This window comes from Camponotus vicinus, unplaced genomic scaffold (assembly GCF_025532165.1).
Source record: "Camponotus vicinus isolate PSW18456_S1 unplaced genomic scaffold, iyCamVici1.0 SCAF_5, whole genome shotgun sequence".
Taxonomy (NCBI): Eukaryota; Metazoa; Arthropoda; class Insecta; order Hymenoptera; family Formicidae; genus Camponotus; species Camponotus vicinus.
In genome coordinates this window covers 14,313,918-14,328,624 of record NW_028141977.1, presented here as the reverse complement: position 1 = coordinate 14,328,624, position 14,707 = coordinate 14,313,918, and the positions used below count along the sequence as shown (strand labels likewise).

General features: G+C 39.7%; 1 protein-coding gene and 1 long non-coding RNA gene across 20 annotated transcripts in view; one reads left to right on the top strand and one right to left on the bottom strand.

Moving 5' to 3' along the window:
* LOC145972465 (uncharacterized) overlaps positions 1–675 on the top strand; it is an 82,908-nt gene extending 82,233 nt beyond the window's left edge. For both annotated transcript variants that reach the window (XR_014439174.1, XR_014439173.1), the window contains exon 2: positions 40–675. This is a non-coding gene — a long non-coding RNA (uncharacterized LOC145972465). The remainder of the gene's footprint in view (positions 1–39) is intronic.
* Positions 1–14,707, bottom strand: part of LOC145972463 (protein muscleblind) — a 374,150-nt gene that overhangs the window by 261,580 nt on the left and 97,863 nt on the right. The gene's annotated exons all lie outside the window — the stretch shown is intronic.

Here is a 14,707-nt window from a genome sequence, read left to right as displayed (position 1 = left end):
CGTGGAAACATTACATGTATACAATCCACTTTGTTTCAGACAATTTATTCAGGATGATCATCAAGATAGAACGAACCATGTAAATTTCCCCAACAAATTCGGAGAAGGATGCGAGAATTATAGAGTATGGAGCCTCAAGGGCAAATCCGGCGGCTCCGGTTCGAAAGCAAAAGGAGAAATAATAAGGGCGGGGCCGTGACGGAAAGCGGAAAGAGAAACAGGAGAAGGACAGAGGATATCGAGGGACAAATAGAAGGAGCAGAAGGACGACGAGGACGCGAGAACCAGAACGAGCTAGTAGGGATGCGCGGAACAAATTGCAGGAAGGGGAATAAGGGTGGCGAACGGTAGGGATGCTTAATGATAGAGAATTGCAAGTAATGGCGGCTAACGCGGCCTATTTAACACCTCCGCCTTCCGCCATCCTATCGCACGAAATAACCTTCATGTCCCTGTTAATATTTTCTTATCGTCTCCAAGACAAACATTATTTGACTTAAAGACAGGGATGTACGAGCGAACAATAGATGCTTTCAAACGCATTCGCATGCATTCAATGCATCCACACATACACACACACACACGCATATATATAGCAGTATATTTAATAAGAGTAATATAGCTTTAATAATTAATAAATTAAATTAATAAATGTTAACTGGAATATTTAATCGAGTCAAGGAATAAAAAATAATAAAACTGGAAGCAACTATGGCTCGCATTTGCTGCTCGTTTGTCTAGTCCGTTTATCGTACGTCTATCTTTATGTGTATTAGATTTCTCCGCCATCTCAGGGCTGCTCGACCGAGCAAATTATTACGCTTCCAAGACGCAATTTCGCCCGCTTTAGAATATCGAATAGTAATAGTGTCTGTCTTTTACGCTTACGATCATAAAGTCGTTTTCCCATAGACATATTTTTCAACTTATAATCGACTTATTATCGACGATGCTTAAACTGGTTATTTGAAATTTTTTAAAATATTCAATTAAAAGATTGCCCCTTTCTAAAGTGCAAAAAAAAGATTTGCATAAAACATGTACTTGTATTAACCAAATACAAAAAAATGATTTTTCAGAAAGCTTAATTTTATAAGTTTCTTAATTTTTTCTTACAAAATAAAATAAATAAAAATTAAAAATCATTAATATTTGCGAACAATTCGCTCGTGATGATCTGTTTTAAAAGATTTTTAATATATTCGCTCGCGAGATCATCAAGAAAAAAACACATGAACTCAATTTTACAGTAATCGCCGGACAAACAGTAGCGGTCGAAAAGAAACGATAGCATTCGAGGTCGATCGGTTACTCTCGTTCGTACTCTAACGAGATGGTAATGTTGCTATTACGTGCAGTCGTCATTCGTAGTTTCATTTTACGAGCGAAACGAGTAATCGGTTTAGTCGGCCGAACGCATCGGAATAATTGAATGCAGCGAGAAAGATAGCCACCTCGCCGATATCGCGATTGTTGCACAAATTCCCGCATTTGTGTGTGTTTACGCGTGCGCGCTTTTTCTGTAATAATTTAATCCCGTGGATTCATCGTCGCTAAATCGTGGATTTGACGAATTTACCTGCACCGCGCGTACGAGCCGAATCAAAACACCGATATCAATATTCCGTCTCGACGAGACATTCGATCGAGCGGACCATCGAAAGTCCATTCGTCTGCGATTTGGCACGCTGTCAAAATCCCCATCAAATCATCATAAATGTCATTTCTCGATAATGACGCGACAATTTTCGCACGTGATCCTAAAAGTTCAATTGTTCATAAGCTAAAACTTTGTTTTAAATTCCACAAATATTTTTATACTTTACTTTATGCTAGAGACAAACAAGTGAAATCATAGAAATCCTTACAAGTTTCGATCACATGTTCCATTAAATCTCGGTGAGCCAATTTAAGATTGATACGAGCAAAATTTCGCATCGAAAAATCACCGGGTAAATCGCGACGGCGTGTCTTGAACGAAAATCGCTGCGAGGTTTCTAAAATCGCATTAAACGGCCGAGCTAACGAAAGTGAGCGCAAACTAAGCACGAGAAGGGTGAAATGATGGGCAAGAAGGAAGTCGAGGGGCAAGGAGGCGGGGAGAAAAAAAAGACGACGAAGCAAGAAGAGGGGAGAAAGAAAGGGAAAAAAGACATCGAGGCCGGACGCACACTCGAGTCAAGCCGAAACGAGGTCCAGCCCATGAACCTTACATAAACCAGTCTCGTCCGCTCTCTTCTTTCCTCTCCTTCAAGCTGGTTCTCTTTATCTTCGCCCTCACAGCCTCTCTTCCCGCCCCCGCGCGTCTTTGCACTCCCTCTCCGCATGGACCGCAAGGCACGGTATTAAAGCTGCGCTCACATAAAGCGCTTTTAATTTCTTTCTTCGGCACGTTCTCTTCTCAGGCGCGCCTTAACCAGTTTATAACCGGAGTCAAATGTGCGGCGCGTGATATAAATTATTTATTTCCGAAACGCTATCACATAATTTCGCTAATTAACGGTGAGCGTTGCGTCACAAAAAAAAGAAATCGAAAGGATTATAGTTATTCTTTTTACTTCGTTTCACGCTGCGAATGAATCGATGTCGTAACGCAACGTAAATTTGCACGCCAGAATTTATTTATGTGTCAAACAGTTTGTCGATATATCTAACGAGCATCCCAGATTGACCGCAAATGTTGCCATTTACAAATTTTTCGAATTGTAAAGTTGATTTTTCCGAAAACGAAAGAAAAGTTTGCTGTTCTTTTTTATTATTACTTACTTTGATATAACAATTAATCCTTATCTTGAAATTAAATGAAGCTCGTTGCATTATCGCTAATAATAAAATTTATTCTCTTTGTTAAAGATTCATTAAAGCTTTTCGAAAATTAAATTGATTTATAACTATAATATTTATAATCATAACTGCGTTCATTATGTATATTATTTCTTATACTATCTTACATTAGCTACTATATTAAAACACGTTTTTCACTCTTTTTGCTCCTCGATGCCCTCTCTCATGCCCGTCTACGAGATATGCCATTAAATAACGTTCACGTAAAGCGCTTGTAATTTCGTATTTTATCCTTCGGCACATTCTCTTCCCCGAGAGACCGCATTAAGCACTTTATAGCTCGTGTCAAATATTTCTTAAGATCGGAACTTTACGGCGCGACGACCCTTTATTGTACCTTACTAACAGCCGTAACGGTAAAACGCGAATTCATGAAGCGAATTTTGATCGAGACCATAATAATTAAGCCGTAATTAAATAGAAATAAGCTCAATGTGTACAAGTAAAACTAAAGATTAAACAATTAACTTATAACGCTTTAAAACATACTGAATACGAAGAAAAAAAATTATTTCATCGAAGAAACGCGTAGAGATCACAGACGTCCTGCATCGTCCACGAAGAAAAGATTGTTCAGTAAGCGGAAACAAGTGATGAGAGAAGTCGTGACGAAACTTCTGTCACACGGGACAAAAGTGATACCTCGCTTCTTCCTTTTTTTTCTCGCGCGGCCGCGTAGCAGAGAAGCAGAGGAAAATGCCGTTGAAAATATTCGATTTCCGCGAGAAGCCGGCGAGCTCTCGTCTCTGAAAGTAGGCAGACTCCTTAAAGCGTTCGGCACGTAGTAGAAAGTCGGAGCAAAACGATCCTCAACTTTGCACGTCTCTGGTCGAAGATATCTTCTCCACCCCCGCGAGATCGTAGCCATCTCATTCTTTCTCCTTTCCACCTTTATCCATTCTACCTTTTTTCGCTCCTAGTCTCGCGCGATCGTCCGATTTGTAAATTGGACAATGTGACCAAACTCTAAAAAATCAAAAGTCGAATCGACGTGTATACGCGGAGTCAAAAATTTAATTCAATACTTTATTAACGAGACAGCTTCAGTCTAAAAAACAATTTGGTTGGTCATCCGTAAATCTATGATATTTACGATATTTTCTTGAGATTATTATTATTGTGTTTACTATTAGTTAAATACGTAATATAAAAAATAGCTAGAATAATGTGTTATTATTTAAAATTATCGAATCCGTCTCAACAGATTTAGTCTCACGAAATGTCTAAAAATACCTTTGATGTCTATAAAGTAAATATATAATTACTAGATATATGTATATTTATGTGTGTGATCAATAATGAAATATTAAATGATCAAGGATTTTAATAATGCACCAGAGAATTTCGCTCGCTGGGAACATAATTAATTATACTTCATTATATATTTAATTTAGTATAAATATAATGATATATTTAATTTGGTACAAATCTATTTATATATGATTAATTTAATATATATATTTACAAATATATTTAGAAATATGTATATTTATTTAAGCATAAGTCAATTATATGTTCCTATATTATACTTGTACTACATAATGAGTATCCATAATTGAAGATGAGTCAATTATTATAATTTTCATCATCAGTATATATTATATTATAAATGTATCGATATATTTAATCACATATTTATTGCTTCCTTTAGCATTCTATTTTAGAGATTATAATAACTTTGCACAACAATATATATATAACTTTATAATTATAATAATTTGCCCAAAACAACTAGTTTATTAAATTTGAGAAAAAACCTAAATATATAGAAAAGTACCGGAAAGAGCAGAAGCAAGTTCAGCTCAATAATACAAGTTTCACATGTCGCTTCGATGCAAAGATCGAGAACCACTGTCGAAGGAACGAAGCCACAATGCCAGCCGATTGATTTACGTTGCTCGTTACGCGGTCCACTGCTCCGAAGAGAGAAAAATAAATTGATAGAGAGGGGAAGTGGAGAGAATGGGAGAAGAGAACGGTGGTGGAGAAGAGAGAGAGAGAGAGAGACGGGAAGGAGACGCCAAGCGAGAAAAAGGAAAGGATCGAGAGAAAAAGAGAGAGAGAGAGGAAGAATGTCGGCTGGAAGAAGGAGCACTTCTCAAGGAAGAGAGCGCGAAAGAGGGGAACGAGGAGGAGCGAGCGGGCCAAAAGAGCCGCATGATGGGAAATGCAAAGTAGAATGAGGCAGTATTGCGCGCAAAGAAAAGGAAGGCTGGCTCCTACCTCCTACGAGGTCACGCTCGTGCGTCACGTTCGCTCGACTAATCGCAACTTCTATTACTACCGCTCGCTGATTTATTTCCGATCGTCGATCCGGAACGAGCGGTAGCGGGATTTCGGCTGAATTACCGCGAACCCGCGGTAATAAGGCGCTGCCTCCGGATTTGATCCATCGGTGACTATCGCCGGAAGACTCGTACGCCAAACACGGTCGGTCTGATAATCTTCCTGAACGTGCTCGCCGCGAAATGTTCTCTCGATACAAGCTTTTCTCGAATAACACGTCGAGAAAATCTATCTTTGATACAATTCACACTTTTTTACTACACCATAATATCGGGTGACTCTTTTTCCCGACGATGACTCTCAAGACTATCGTTTTGTACGAGTAAACAAGATTGAGTTATATGCAAAAATCTTACCAGCATGAATTCGCAAGGAGTAAAGATTGCCCGAGAAGGTCCGAAGGGAAGGAGCGCATGTAAAAGGACACGGAGAACCGACGGCTCCAAAATGGCGCATGATGGAAAATGCAAAGTAGAGCGAGATATATCTTGGCGGCGAATAAGAAGATTTCTACCGTGCTTGTGCTCGCACAGTCACGTCCGGTCTGTAGAGCTCAGACACCGTTAACACTATCATTTATAAGATAAAAAATAAAGACTTGGAAATTCTTGCCATTATTTTCTGTGCACGTAAAAATATATTCAAACAGAAAGAAAGTAGTAGAAGAAATTACAAATAATATTCAACAAATATAAAAATAAAATGCAAAGCGAGGAAATATATCTTTATAATGTAATTATCTCTTATTAAAAGATATATTTTTAACAGAAAGCGCGAGAGTGTTCGATAGCTTTGTGTTTTTATAATTTAAGTGAATTGATCTATTCATAAATTAATTAAAGTCAATATCTGTATTCGCGATAACTTTGTTTCTCTGAACATGAGTGACATAAAAAAACGTCAATGTGAAATACATTAATTAATAAAAATAAATCGCGAGTAAACAAGTAAGAAATTCATTGAAATCTTGATGGTCGGTGAAAGAATAATGTCCATTATAAGCCATCTTAATTTTCTTGTTTCCGTTATCTTTTCACATTCAATAAAATTGTTTAATTATATTTTTGTATTTACTTTGTTGTCTTTGTTAACACATGTAAGTAATAATATGAAAAATAAATTTATATATAAAATACGTTACAAATCGCAAATATTTTTTACGTTCACAATGAGATAAATCCGTAATTTAAAAAAATTCATCGTAAATTGCACGAGACGTATCTTCAAAAAACAGATTTATCGCCGCATTTTTTCGTGCAGCGTCACTTCTCCTCTATATATCCACGATGCTCTCAACATCCTTTCCTTCCTTATCTAAATCCGGTCGGTGCAGCGTGACATGACTCCCACGAATCTCAGACGAAGGCGAGGGCGAGGGGGACGAGCAACGCGCGAATGAACAGTACTCGCGCCGGCTCATCGATATTCGTCGGGGCATCAAGACGGAAAAGAAACAGAAATAAATACAGAGCGAAGAAAACGAAAAGGAGAGAGGGGGAGAAAAAAGGAGAGAGAAGCTCTCTCGCAATATCTCTCAAGAAGTAATCCTAGTCATTAGCGTACCGATCGCTCCGCTGCCACTTCGTGCTCTTTCGCGGACTGCTCCGAAACCGATCCGTGCGAGGCCCGTTGCAAGGTGACTAATGGATTCGAGAACTGGGTCCAATTGTAATTGCAGATGCAGCCGGTGCATACGGATGTACGCGATCGACGTCCAGGAATACGTATCGGTGTCTCGAACATCCTTCTCGCGTAAAGCACGTCCTACAACAATGATCTCTGTGTGGGATGTCGCTACCACCGACAATAGGAAATACCTGTGATTTTTTCGTGTCTGCTTTTAGGAGGGTAGGGGATGATTAATTAGACGGAAACAGAATGCGCGGGATAATGTATATAGCGTGCTGTCGCCACTCGACTTTGTATTTAAGCTCGAAATGAGACGCTTTTTTTTCTATCAAACTTTAATTAAAAATCATTTCTTACGATTTTATTATATTTTCGGTACTAATAGGAATCTGCGTGTTTGGTAATTAATATCGCGCTATCAAAATTATTGCCGTAAATTGATTTAGTATCCAAGTTTCCTCTGCTCTCTATCGACTAAACGTTGCAGTCCATTCTTGCGATGAGCGTATCAGAAGCAATCTGGGAAATTCCATCGCAAGTTCCGCTAAGAGGAAGATTGCTGCCGGACTGCCGGGATCCCCGATACGCGCATCGATAGCGTCGTCTGCACGTTTCACCTTCCCTTTGTTATCGTCCGAAAATCCAGCCGAGGCTATTAACCGCTTTTACAGCCGCGAGGAAAGTAAAAAGTAACGCGTCGCTTCACGGCGCAACGCATTGCGAGCCAACACGAGCAAAAAGGAGAGAGAGAAATTTCCGACACAAGCGCAAGGGGAGTAAAGAATCTCGAGGAAGTAGAAGAAGAACAAACGGGTAAGAGTCACATGTGTGTGCGATAACATGAACGAGCATACGGCTCACCGAGCAACAACTACTTTTACGACATAGCCTCTCTCTCTTTCTCTCTCCCTCGTATTCGCGGATATTGCAATCGCGTATCCGAGAGTACCAGCAGGTAGCTACAAGGGAAAATAGAATGAAATGGCCACGAGAGGTAGGAGAAAGTAAAACAGCAGGAGAAGGAGTAGCGAGCGAACGAACCGAAGAGAACTATCCGCCGTACGACGTCGTGCCGTACGTGAGTTAAGTCTTCGGCGTGGTCCTTAATTTGAGAGCGATGCCACAACGAGGGGGATCGCGACGGAGGAGGAATGGACGACCAAGCGGAACCCCCGAAGACAAAAGCGTTCGTGTGTGCTTTACGAGCCGTGGCCTTTTCTCCATCAACGTAGCGGCTACATACGGCTCTTTTTATCAGCCGTAAATTTAATCAAGCCGCGATTGACGCACGAAAGGGAGAGGGGGTTGGGAAGAGACGAGGAAGAGCGGGGGGAGGGCAAGCGCTTTAGGCAGAGGCTTTCAATCAATGTCTAGACCGTCCTCTTGTCACGAAAACTCGCGCTATAGCGGTGGTCCTGATGCGTCGAGGGCTGGCAGGGTTGAGAGCAACGCGAGGAGGAGGGAAGGAAGAGGAGGGAGGGAAAAAATTGATAAAACGCTCCCTCGGAGGTCTCAAGAGGCAACGATAAGAAGGGGGGACAACCTTGAATGCGATGCGTGTCGTTACGTAGTCGCGGTCCCTCGATAAGGCCGGAGCTTGCAGCAAATATGCGCGCTCGATATCTCTCGGTGAATCGTGATTTATTGCGGCGAGGTGTGTTCGTGCTCCCGATATATATATACATGGGCGCGGTATTTTCTTATTACTGAATATTTCCAGGGAAATAAAGGTGCAGTCCCGCGAGGCAGCAAAATATCGAGAAGAACGTCAATTAAAACCTTGGGGCGTGTTACTGAATTGATTCTCGATACTTTCGTTCCTCCAATTAAATTTACGAAGGTATCCCTTTGCTCTTTGACGCCTAGCAGGATCGTTGCGAAAATATATACATATCAAAGACACCGGCACTTAAAATAAACGTAGATCGCGAAAGATGTTACAAATCCCGGATGTTACGAGGATAATTTGTAATTTTCCGTCTGCAAAATTCTCGGGAAATTAATTAAATACATTTAAACAGATTCATAATAAAATTAAAACTGTTTTAATAATTAAGATTATGAAAAAGTATGTGACAATTTTCTCATGAGAGAACCATACGCTTTTAACATTCTCCATAACATTGCAATTTTGACTATTTTCTCATGTCATCAATAATAATAATAATCATAATAATAACGATCCATGATAATTATCGGCACTTTGAAATTTTCACAAAACCTACCGAGTTATCAAATTTGTAAAACACGTCACTGAATATCTTGCGATAACTCTCGTGCATTTAGCAGTTAAACGTCCAAATTCATGCCATCGAGACACGGAAGACGTGTCGGGGATCTAAACGAGTTAAGGATTAACTGCTCGGATTAATCGCGCGGCGAGATCGCGCCGGCGGCACGGTACCCGGAAAATTGACGAAGGTGCGCGTGTACGGTAATTAAGAAAGCGGCGTTACTATTAGGGAAATTCCGCATTAGCCCCGGGTACGCGGATAAGGAGTCGCGGGAGTTATTCGATTTAACGCGGATGGCGCGGGTTATTGCGAAATACAAGCCTGCGAAAATTATGCCGCAATTTGTGCCCTACATACACGTTACAACTGGCGAGATCTGTCGCTCCGATGAAATTTTGGAAGCGCCGCAAAACGGAAATGTAATAGCGGAAAATCGATGTCCCGGGGAGGAGGGGATGGCCTCTCGGTCCCTACTGTCCTCTCCCCCCCGCCCTCTTTCCCCGTCACTCTTCCCCTTATCATCCGACGTCTACCGAGTTAAACTCCCTCCGCGATATTCGAGTAACTTCCGCTCCGACGAGGCGGCACGAAACTGCAACGACGTGTTTGGACGTTTGACTTACAGGCTCGGAAACTTGTTTATTCGCATTGCGAGGCGCGCGCCGAGCGAGATGTATGGAATCGTCGGCAACTTACAGACGCCCCCAACGTGAAACGAAAACTTCCGCCGTCTGCGTCCCGCCCGGCGGTGAAATAAGAATCGCGAATGGAAATGGTAGCGGTAGCGTAAGTCATCGCCGCTATAAAAATACGTCATCGATGGCGCGAACGCTTCGATAGTCACGCGCTTTTCTCGATATATACGTATACGTATCTTTGCGGTAGAGAGAGAGAACTCGTCCAAAACTTGAGTAACATCTTACCAACAATTTCTAAGCCTTTTTGAACTTTGGGAATTGTCGATGTCATAAAATTGCGCCGCGTTATACGTTGTCGTTCTTCTAAAATCAGACAGTTACTGTTATCGAGGGAAAAATTTAACAAACGAAACAAAATGATGGCGATAACAAAATGGAATAAACGTCGCTGAACAAATTGTTCGACATATGTAACGAACTTGCAGCTTACATATATCACTGGGAATTAGATTGGATCGAAGGTAAATTTCATTACAAATGTTCATCTCTCGCGGAATTGCGACTCTGTCCTCGTTTTCGTAACGCGATCGTTGAATTCTCGCCAAAACTGTTCGCGTTATGCGATCGAGGATTCACCGCCAAATTTTTCACGTCGTCAGGATGATGAGGATCGATCACCCGCGATCGACGTTCAGACTGGAGCGCCGTCTTGAAAATGAGTATTCTTAACGTTGGCCACGAAAGCTTTCCCTTTGCCGATAAGACACTGATTTATTACTTCGGCCGCTGTAGAGTAAACAGTGCCGCGCAACATCGAGCATTAATCTGTAACCCATTAAGCGTGCGCCGACTTTTAATTAATTATTTTCCCCGGATTTGCTCTTTCAATTTCTCCATCTCACTCTCTCATCGGTCGGAGCCAAAAGCGCGAAGTGCCGGGAATAAATGCGGCTGGTGGTCTTTTTACTTCGTGCATGTCATCGATCCCCGCCGTGGCGCCGACGATCAATCGTTTCTAGTCGCCGTCGATTCAAAAACTTTACTCGGACGCGCAAAGTAAAAATTTATTGGGATTGTTGGAGTCTAATGGATCCACTTTGCGCCGTACAAACGCGTCGAATTGGCGAATTCACGAGGCGCGATTAAGATGAAAGCACAAATTATGAGCCGCATCCAAATGAACATTCTCTTTTTTAAAGTCGCGAGAAAAAAACGCTTCAAATTATCATACCTTACCAGTGTAAAATTTAAAAGATCAAAGTATCTCTTTATTAATTTTGTACTCAACTAAAAATAAATCAATGTAAAATACGCACAAGTATATATTTTATTCAAAGGCTCGATTTATATATATGTATATAATTACACCAGAACTTGCAGAACCGTGAAATATTCGATTCACAATTGATCTCGTTATATTTTATAATAACTTTAATGAAATAACTTCCTATTAAATTCGTATAAATTATTTTTGAAAAAAGCAAAGATTATTCACGCTGTGAAAATAGATATAAATTTTTACAATAGTATAACTCCTTCTTTCAAGAAATATGGAATTAAGGTATAGATATTACGAGAATAAAATTTCCATCTCCCATGCGCGATTTCGCTCTTTCCACAGATCCCCATTTTCGTCCGCGTTTTTTGTTCCGTTCGGTGCTTTAAACAGAGAGCAGGACGTCAGTCCGTCAGCTTTAATGCCTATTAGCCACGTCGGAAATTGGACACGCCATAAAAATTTCAGTGGAGAGATGACGAGGAAAGAGAAAGAGAGAGAGAAGGAGAAAGAAAGGGAGAGAGAAAGATGAGAGAAACCATCGGAGGAGGAGAAGACGAGAGAATAAAACGAGCGAACGGGACAGGAGAATGATACGGCCGAGCAGGACGAAGAAGCGGAAAAAGAGGAGTCGGAATGGCCGAGAGTGCCAGAAGAAGACAACGAGTAGGTGCGGCAAGAGAGGAGACGGCAAAGGAGAACATGAACGCACGAGATCTCGGTGAAAGCTCTCTAACAAAGACGTTTCATATTTTTATATTTTGGGGAAAGGCACGGAGGGGTGTTCCGAGCGAGGTTTATGGTGCTATTACTCTGTTTGTTATTGCGGCAAATGTTACTATTACGGAGTGTACGGAGCTGAAAGAGAGTCGTTCCCGCAAAAGGAGCACGTTTGCGTGAAGACGCCGGCAAATATAATCTGCCATCTACTTTCCACGCGAGGGGCTGTTCCGTTGAACGGCTTAAAACGGCGAGTCTTTCAAACGAAAAGATATTTCTTCAACGTCGTGCGCGCCTAATACTTGATTTACTTATCGCGCATAAATTAACAGCTCCCATTTGTAAGAAAATAAATTACGTACATTTGCAAAAATTATACAGCAATCATATAAAAAAAAATATATATATATATTTATTACAGAATATTTTGCGCATCAAATATGAAAGAAAATATATAAGCAATTATCTTAAACAAATGTTGCACTATTAAATATAATACGTGTATCATGAGAACAAAATATTCTGTTTGGTAAATGAGCTCCAAAAATGGAGTAAATCTACATAAAAAGATTTTTTCTACGGATAATTGTAAAAAGAATAAAAGAAAGATCATGAAAAGGGATTAAAATAATCATAAGGCAAGAGTTCAAAAGCAAAGGGGCTTTGTAGTAATAAGGAAAGAGAGACAATTTTTAATGGAAATCTGATTCAAAAAATCAACGGGAAAATGAATAATCGGACGAAAGAAGAATATACGACCCGTAAGCGCAATAAACGATAATTGGATGCTTAAAACGGGTTGAGAGTTATCGCCGGAGAAAAGAAGTTAAATGCCGTTCGTTGAAGATTGCAAACAACATTGGTAAAGTAATCCAATTACTTCCGTTTTTAATTGAATCATATGACTTCACTGGAAACATTTCTTCTTAAGTGTTTGATTTACATAAGTACATGGTCTCTTTTTGATATCGAGAAATATCTCTAGACATGCCTTAATAAATAAATCCTACCTCTCTACATCTTATATTTTTACGGTGTTAGCTTTAATTCACGATGCTAATTTTAATAATCTCAAGATATTTTTTATAAAGAATAAAAAAACCAATATTGTTCTGTTAATTTTATGTCCTTAAACTTTTACATTTTTTTAAACAAATGAATCTCCTCCTTTTCATAGTTTCATATATTAATTTATGATATATTAATTTTTTCAAATATATTCTCTTAATATTGCTATATCATACAACAGGGATTTTTTGTAATTATACCATCTCGTTTAAACAAAACCAATAACGATAATGAAAATTTTATATTAGAAATAGCTGAGCATAAAATTTTCCTTTTTTCTCAATAATGTAAAACTTAAATAAAATTGGATTCAACTTTAACGCTTAAAATAAACGGGATTAAACTTTAGCGCCAAAGATTAAACAGGATTGAAATCAATATCAACGCATTAAAAATGAGAAAAAGCGTTTTGTTTCTCTCGCTTTGCGTCATTTGATGGACGACAATTTGGCAAGTTTCATCATCGAATGAGATGAAGCGACGGAATGATCGAGCACGAAAGGCTTATGAAAGAAAATCCGCAGCAAAAGGACTAATGAAATTTCTCCTGCCTTGAATCTCTCAACGTAATAAGGATCTCTCCTCGATACGCGAATGAATCGATCGTTTAATAAGCGTCCTCTGGTTATATACGTATCGGCTTTTATATTTTTATACGATCTAATAAATATCTTATCTGCATCGAATATCTCGGCGTTTTATGGCTACGGGCCACTCAGCCCGTAGGAGAAGAGCTAAAAGTCAGAAATAAATGGGAGTCCAAAATCCTACGACGTCGATAACAGACTCCGAAATTAGCTGGCCGTACCAAATTCCCAATAGAGATTGAACGGGCTCGTTGCGCCTCTCCTATCGTGAATAACTACGTTTAGTACGCCAACCGGTAAATGGGCTCGCCAGTAAATGACCGACGGTACATATATACATATCCGTTTGTAGAGAAAATCCCAGTAGCCCGAAATTGCGAGGAGAAACACGTGATAATTAAAGTTACAAAAATACAACGGTTAAAAAAAAGGATCGAGAGTAGATAGGTTTGAAAAAGGATGAGCAGAGCGGAAAGATACACTTGCTGTCCGACGAGCGCTACTTTCATTGTAATTATCGTCGTAATTATCCGTTGCTTCGCGGCTTAAGGAAGAAAGAGAAGCGTTATTTCTTTTCTTTTTTTCTCCTTCGTGAAAGATGCCTCGTACATTGAGAAATATCTCGTAACGTACGCAGTCTTTCGACTGTACTTTCTTCGAGCTTGGCGAAATGTTCAGCAATTCTATGGCGCAAAACCCGAGGAATTAATCGAAATACTTGTCATCGTCGCTCCCTTGTGCTTAGACGTTATCCCAATGCTCTTAGGGACCTGCTACTGGAGTATATAGAAGTCCAAGAAGCTGTGCGCTATCTCTAAATTACAGGTAGTAGAGACTAAACAATGCAGAATTATAATTGGTTGAATTAGTCTTCTTTGTCTAGTTTCTCTTGATTCAATAATTTAATGCCAAGTCTTAACAAATTGAAAATGTAACGAAATGTAACAATAAATTTTACTCATTGTCAACTTTAAATATATCCAATTAAGATAAATTTATGAGACGCCAACATGTTTCATGCTAAATATTTCAATAAATGTCTTGTTACAGAAATTGAAAATCGTTACCACTTTATTTAAAAAAGGTACGCAATAAGTAGAAATATATTCAACTACTTCACCGATCGAAATGGAACTTCGGTCCATTTGAACAAGCCCATTTAGATACTCGAAGCAGTAAATTTAAACGCAAAATGCAATCATCAATAAGCTTATCGGTTGCAGTAATATGCACGATCGATAACGGTCGCTTGATGTATTCGCGAATGCGAATTTACTACAAATCTAAGAAAATGTCATCGGCAGAGAAAGAAAGAGAGAGAGAAGCGTGATTGTTGGCGATGCCAAGTATCCATCCGTGAAAACATCATCAGCGAACGAAGAAAAAGGGGAAAAGATGCTTTTCAGCGTATGCATTTTACGAAAG